This window comes from Anomalospiza imberbis, chromosome 7 (assembly GCF_031753505.1).
Source record: "Anomalospiza imberbis isolate Cuckoo-Finch-1a 21T00152 chromosome 7, ASM3175350v1, whole genome shotgun sequence".
Lineage (NCBI taxonomy): Eukaryota > Metazoa > Chordata > Aves > Passeriformes > Viduidae > Anomalospiza > Anomalospiza imberbis.
Genome location: NC_089687.1, coordinates 21,115,921 through 21,124,061, shown reverse-complemented (window position 1 = coordinate 21,124,061; position 8,141 = coordinate 21,115,921).

Genomic DNA, 8,141 nt, shown 5'->3' with positions numbered 1-8,141 from the left:
CATCATGAGACAAAGAGGGCACATGCCTCAGACAGCCATGGATCTGCTCTTTCACATTTTACTGGAAAGGTGAATTCTGCAAGACTTAGCTATTTTAAAAACCAGAAAGCTGGTGGAAGATTTCTTTACTGAGGCACAGCTGTCTCACCTGTCCCCTCATCAAGACATCCTTATGAGATATCATCCATTAATCAATTCCTCTCCTTCCTGCTATTTTGTTACCGGTGTTTATGTGTCATCCTGTGTCTCTATTATCCTTATTGTTCTCACACCCTCCCACAACAGCAATACAGCAAGATACTGCAGCAAAGGACACATCAGCCACATTCACAACTAAACCTATGGCATGCTGAATCCTTTTCAAGGTTTACAAAAGTGTGTGTAGCAGCCCTGTGTATTCTCATTACCGATCACATTTTTAATCTGTTGTTTTATTCAGGGGCCCTTGTCACACATATCAGTGTGAATCATCTCTTTTGTAAATAAAGGATGGTTTAGATCTTGTAAACATTAACAAGGAGCTAAAATTGTTCTGATGAATGTAACATATTGGTGAAATGTTCATTCTCAGGTATGTCTTTGATTCACGACTCTTATAATATACTATGCTATCTAAACAAACAGCTGTCCATTGTCCCCATCTCAGATCACCTTATGTTCTCAATTACCTCCTAAGAACATTAAATATTTGGTGCTTCTATGGAACAGAAACATGAACAGAAAAATGTATGGCCCTTAGTTTCCTAATTCACCATGAAGTAAAATTTTGGGGGTTTTATCCTGCTAATAATGTACATTCAGGTGCAGCAGCTCTTACTCAAAAAACTTTTTCTATATTTAGATCTACTAGATGATTGTTGTAAGTCTTTTCCAACTAAAATATTCTATGCTAGAGCAATGAAGTATAGCAGGGAAAGAAAAAAAGACACAGACTGAAGTAATACCATATTACACTGGGTTTAGCAGGTTTATTGGAATCAAACCCACCAAAGTTTACTTTGATTTACAGAAACTTCATAGAAAGGGACTTCAGTAAGGTTGCAGAAATTTTCATCAGGAAAGTATTCAATTCTCAGGGCATTACTAAGCATATAGCAGCATGACAGGCAGGAGAAGGAAGGGACCATGAAGGTTAATATTGCAGCAACACCGATAAAACTGCAATGTGAAGTCAGTGGCATACACTGAAGGAGCTATCCTGAGCCCCATTATAAAGAAGCTGGACCTTGCGATAGGTAGAAAAATGGTTAGGCAGCTGAATCTTTGAAAAATTACTGGGAAATAATACTTGTCTATTACAGGCAAGTGAACTTTTCACTGCCTTAGTTCTAACTAGTTGTCCTTCATATCCTGTCTGTCATCCATGGGTTTGCAGGTGGAAAATGCAATTCATACTCCAACTCTCTGAGTGAACCCAAGACAGAGGGAACATTCTGGGACCATTTCCTGTATCTCAGGCAGAATAGAAGCCCTGGTTAAATAGAGAAATGTAGCCACCCTTTCTGACCCAAGAGGAGGAAACAGGTTTGTCTTCAGTTTAACAGCCCAAGATGTTCCTATGTCAAGTTTGCAGTCCTGATCAATGGGACATTCTTGCTCATCCATCAAGGTGAAATCTGATGTAGGTAGCCACAGTCAATTAAACTCTTATGAAAAGGCTTGACTTAAATAATTTTTTATATTTATTTGCAGATGACTGTCTCACTTTCTGTTTTTTTTCATTTTTTCAGCTCCAGCTCTTTCCCTGACAATGCCTCAGGCCCTATTCTCTGCTGCTGCTTTTCTGCAGACTCACAGCAACACCTGGAACCTGCTGAGAGTGCCACCAAAGGAGCAGCAAGAACCCACTGGTGAGATTCTTTCAGTTACCACTCTCAAATATGAGGTTCTTGTCTGGGATTTCCATCAAGAAATTAAAAGAATAGGAATTGGTGCTTACAATTGAACTCTAATCCTGGAGCCTCTCTTATACAGGGCACACTGCAGTGTTTTGACAAAACTCTGTTGAGATTGCCTCCAAACTGAGTATCAATGTGACCTTCTCCTATAGCACAAATTATATGAATGAAAAATGTATTTTACCAATGCACCAAAAATTTGAAGCTAACAAACCTTCTCTGATCAGTGTACTGTAACTCCTGTTTCATAATTAAACCAGAACCCCTTTCCTGGACAGGTTCACTCAGCTTTGCCTTTTTTGAATAATACACCTTCAGACCAGTGCCTTGTTTTGATGTATTACAATGATAGACTGAAGAGTTCATGTAATATATCATGACAGTCAGCAGCTGCTGGACTCTAAGGATTGAGAGACTGAGCCAGCTGTTCTTCTGAAGTGTTCTCGTAATGCATCACCAGCTGATGGAAACTGGTAATGTATTACTTCAAAATGACACCAGCCAGAAAAGGAAGAGTCCAGAGGTGCCGATTCTGTATAATGAGGCATTCAAAGTATGAAACAGGGCTGCAAACTCCTGGAACAAGGTGTTGGTAATAAATCAGTTTTCTATAGTATTCCATGAGCTATGTGGCTACACAGCTACACACTGTTGTCTGATCTCCAGTGCCTCTCTGTGGTGCTGGTTTTGTGCAGACCAAAGATAACCCTAGCAGCAGTTTTACCTTCACTCTTCCTAGAACTGAACAGTTCACAATCCAAGCAACCTAGAACAGAGGATAGGGCAGAATTATATTGGCTCAACAAATTCAAGCATTTGGGATTTCTCCTCATCTTGGGATACTGTCAGAACCACTTGGATGCTACTCTTTTAATGAACTAAGCTGATCCATGACAATGGCATAGACAGGAATGGCCCCTTTGTCCTTTTTTTTGGGAGTATTGCATCCTAAAGGGACAGAATGGGCTGGCCCAGAGCACTGCAGTTGTGATTGGCTTTCCCTGCAGATTGACTGAAGGAAAGAAAGGCTCTTTTGGCCATCTCTTCATTCCTTCTTTGTTTATCTTTCATCTGCCACACATACAGAGTCAGGCCAAAGAGTAATTGATCCCTAATTATCAACATCAATGAAAAAGAAAATTATTGGAACAGATAGCAATTCTGAACATTTGGCTACAAAACTTTATCTCGTTGATGAAGCAGACTGTGTATGTGTAAAAGTATTTCCTCTAAATTTATTTTTAACCTGAGGCCAACCATGGGAAAACAGAAAAACTGGAAGAAAATATTTTAAAATCCTGAGCTACATCTCTGTGGTAGCTCTTTTAAATATCTCTTGTTTGTCAAATGCAGTACTGTTTATAATTGTGCATATATAAGCATCATCGTATCTTTGGCAAACCCTTGAAGATAAACAGGTCCTACCCTCAAATTTTACTTTTTATTTATGGATGGTTTGTACTGCATATAAAAAATAATTATATTTTACTAGCAATAATCACACTTTTCTTTCCATAGTCAAGTATTATAAATTATGACTACAAGACACTAAATATGGTTTTGTGGCATGTGATTCTGAGTCAGAAATATTCCAGTCTCATATATAGAGAAGTCCATACTCTTAGAACTTTACCAGGGGATTATTGAAGAGGAGCCTTGCCTGGCAGACTCCATACAGGATGGGATAGAGATTGTGTGCTCATGTCTCATCCATTGCCACTACTTCAGTTGCTCTCTTCATCTTTGGTGCTCCAAGGAGCTGGGGGTTTTCCACCCCTGCTTGCCATTAATCTCAAAGCCAATGATTAGCACTTTACAAGGACAAGTTCTGTAAAATCATGTCTGTAATTTCTGCAGTTGTGGGTACAAAATTGATTGTGGGTACAAAATTCCAAGTGCAAAAAAAAATCTCAGTAACCTACCAAAGATTCCTTGATTAAAAAAAAAAAAAAAAGAAAGAAAAACAAGAATTTTCTCTGCTTGCTTCTTCAGACTTCCTTGTTTCATTCCCAAAATTATATACATGATTGGCCATCAACATTGGAGTATCACAGAAACATTTTGCTCAGTCTTGACTTTTATTTTATTTTTTATATTTTTATTTTTAAAGTATTTTTGCTTTACCTCTAAATATTCTGGCTAACATACATGGGGGAAAAGTTTGTATATCAGGAGTCATGTTTGCAAGGGACTGGTGGAGAATGTCATGTATGTTCCCTCTGTGACAACATTTTGTCACATTTAAGTAATGATTATTAATATCTCCTTGAGTGAGACTTTATGGAAATCGTAATTCTGAACATGCAATCAGCTCATTTATGGCCTAACAAGTGTTTCCCTGAGCCAGCAGTTGACTGGCATTTGATCATTTTCATCTAATACAACTTATCTGCTACTATTAGACACTAAGATGGCACTTTGTCTTAGAGTTTTTGACACACAACAAGCATCTCTACTCTCTGTGAGGAAAAATCACAAAACTTGTATTTAGCTCTCCTCATAAACTTGGGCAATATGACATGTTTCTAATCCAAATAATTGTTTAAGATTATTACAATGATAATTATTGTAGTGATAATAACACATTATTTCAGCTGACAATACATTAGTTCCATGGGGAGATAAACTGCAAGGCCAATGGATTTATCTTGATTACAAAATGGATTACTATTAACTATGTTGGTAATTTTTCCATCCATGCACAAAGAAATCTCCCATTGAGTTCATTGTCTTTAGACTGAACACTGGTAAGAATTTTGTCTACATATATGTAATAAGACTGGATTCTGTACTAGTGCAATATTGTTACTGTTATTCTGTATTGTCTAGACAAGCTCCAAAAACCTATAGCTTTACTTGGCACTTCAAGCCCACAATTTCTGTCTTTCAAAACGCCTCTTAAAATTATGAAATGCAAGACAAATAAGGAATTAGAGCAACTGTGAATTTATCAGGATTTTGCAAGGCAGATTTATAGATGAGCAAGCAAACCTTAACCTAACTACAGTTTCCTGTATGTAGCAGCATGGAAGAGCTAGCTTTACTTCCCTGATCTCCACCATAAAGCCGTAGCTTTTGTTCTACTGGTGATATAAGCTTGGAACATTACAGTTGCAGCTCCTTATTATGATTTTGGACTATAGCAACTAATATCTTTGGTCTCTTTTTTTTTTTTTATTCTCATTCTGAAAAATATATAAGGACACTTGATCTAGAGAATAATTTTGCCAGTGATTATGTTTCTGTACGAAGGCAAACATACAGAGCTGTATTGTCAGAAAATCTACAGACCAAGAGTCTTTAAAGAGATTTGGATCAGAATCTGAGTTAGGACTTAATGCTTATTTACCAAATCTATTATAATTCATAGTTTAAAATCCACTCTTGTTTAGTTCATCTGGTTCATTCCTCTCCTATATCTTTATCATTGTGCTGTATTGGCTTTCTTATTTTGTCCTTACTTTAAAAAAAAATTAATTGAGGTCAAATATATTATGAAATTCTTTGGAAATTTTGATAGTTGTCATGGACATTTATTTGCTAAAAAATACATTTTACACTATAAGACTGACATTAATATGCAAATCAGTGGACTATAAAATTCATTTTCATACCTCCAGGGCAGTATTTTTATAAATACAGAAACATAATCATGCATCCTCCAGAGAACTAAAAATAATTATACAAATTTACAACAAAGCCCAAGGCAGTGTCTCCTTTTAACTGTCTGGTTTTAATATCATTTAAATCTTGTTAAAACTTAATTACCAATTTTCTTCTATAATTTAAGTGGAAGAGCTGAGGTCTAAGCTTGCTGTTTGAGAGAGAGAACTTCATCTGAGAAACAAAGGCGCCAAGGCACAGATTGACAAAACAAGATAGTACGCAGAAAAGCTTGGTAAAAGAAAAGTCATCACAGATAACAACAAAGAACAGAACTTACACCTATCTATCGACATTGTCATGGTTTAACTCAGGTCCACAATTAGGTTCTATGCAGCCACTTGCTCATCCCCTTCCCTCTTCTCCTGCCTCCCCACGGCAGAATGGGGAGGGGAATCAGAATAAAATGTAAAACCTGTGGGTTGAGATAAGAATAGTTTAACAATTTTAATAGTTTAAAATATAATAATAAAAGATAAAAGGACAGAGGAAAAACCCCAAGAAATGCAAGTGATGCCCAATACACTGGCTCCCCATCTGCCAAGACCCAGCCCATTTCCAGCAGTGATCAGGCCCCCACATCCCACTCCCCCTGTTTATACACTGTCCATAACATTCTGTGCCATGGAATATCCCTTTGAGCAGCTCAGGTCACCTGCCCCGGCCATGCTCCCCCAGCTCCTTGTGCAGCTCCTCTCTGGCAGAGCACGAGACACCAAAAGTCCTTGACTTAGGTGAAGCATTACTTAGCAAGCAAAACATCAGTGTGTTGTCAACAAGAATTCTATAGTAAATCCAAAACACACTGCTGTACCAGCTGTTAGTAAGAAAATTAACTCTGCCCCAGTCAAACCCAAGGCAAACATCCACATAAAATGGGACTGAGATGATGTCTTGTGTGACAGAAATATAAATAGACTGGAGCATATATAAAACTACATAATAATAGTTACATCTACACATACATGCTCGTATATAGGTGGTGGTTTCTTTATTAATGCTGATATAGCTCAAGCTGTATCCACCTGGGAGGGGAGTTGCAGGACAAGTGCTTTCATCCTCTTTGTTCCATGGCTGCTTTCTGGGAGACGATGAATACTCAGAACAAGGTGTAAAAGTGAGTAACTCCAAATTCAAAGCCAGCCTGGCTACAGGCTTCAGGTGATATTTGGAGTAGGCACGTTTTATCAGGAATTTCTGCTGTATTAATACATGTGGATATATATTTATTTTCTAAGGCTGCACTTTGGAACAAGATAATCTTCTCTCTTCCTCCACGACTGATAGAAGAGGTCACAACAGCAACTCTACCCCTGTATCAGAGGTATGAGGTCAGGGACGGGGCCTCAGCTTTGTACCCCAAATAAAGCACCTGGTAAGCAATTTTAAAGTAACGTAGTACTGACAAAACCTGTTTCTTTGGACTGATTTACAGAAGATTCTATACCCTCAATGTCTACTCCCTTTATATTAAAGGTAAAGCAGAGAATAGAGCATATGATTTCTCTGCACTGTGGTGCTGTGTCCCCTCACACCCTTTCCCCAGTTCTGCCTTTGCTGCCAAAAAAGACAAGGAATCTTGAAAATGGTACATTCTTGATTTCCTCCCTTAATAATACATCAACAATTTCCTCCCATCAACATGGAGACTGCTGCCTCAGGTCTATTCTTTGTGCCGTGTTTGCCAGCCACTGTTTAGTAACAAGTGTCACTGTCTGCTCCCCTGCTTTGAACCAGAACACATTCCTGTGGCCCTCACATCCAACTGAAAGCAGCTTTGTATTGATTTAATTCACCCCTTTCAGTATGACCATAGTCACAATGAGGGATGTGCATCCCAACTTCCAGCTATTGCACAATTGCCACTGGGCAGAAATTCAAGTGATTTGGCACAGCATCCTGTTGGAAATCAATTCCCATTGGTTCATTCTGTCCAGTGCATGCCTTGCCTGTGATTGAAATGCCAGGCATTTGTTAGCAATCCTGATGCCAGTATTGACAGCCATCCTCATACCACTGCTCTGTCCTTTCGGGCTGCATATTCATCGGGTGTTCATGGAAGTAAGAAAGGCAAAATATTAGAGAAGCCAGTATGTTACAGATTTCACATACTACTCACATTATTGCATTAACAAGTAACCTGTTCATTTACAGATATACATAAATTCATCCTATTTATGATGGACACTTACTATGCCTCAATTTTTCCTAGAATGATAATGCTTACATTTTAAGATGTCAAAATTATTTTTTTATTTAACTCCATAGACTACTCAAAAATATTTCATATAATAAAAGGTATCCTTCAGAGCTAGAAGTACAGTATATTTAATAATTCTTTAATAAATAAGATTTAATAGGTTGTCATTTGCACTTGTGTAAATGAGTTTGAAATCGAGGAGTTTCCCGAGCTGGACTAGGTTGTAAATATGTTGGTTTCTCTGGGCTCTGAATCCATTTGTTTATAATGACTTTTTGCCATGCAGCATGACTGCAATGGGTGTGAAAATGGAAGTGTGTTATTTTCTAGGTTGTTACTAGTTAGGCAAAAGTTAGAAACAGCACCAGAGTCTAAAGATG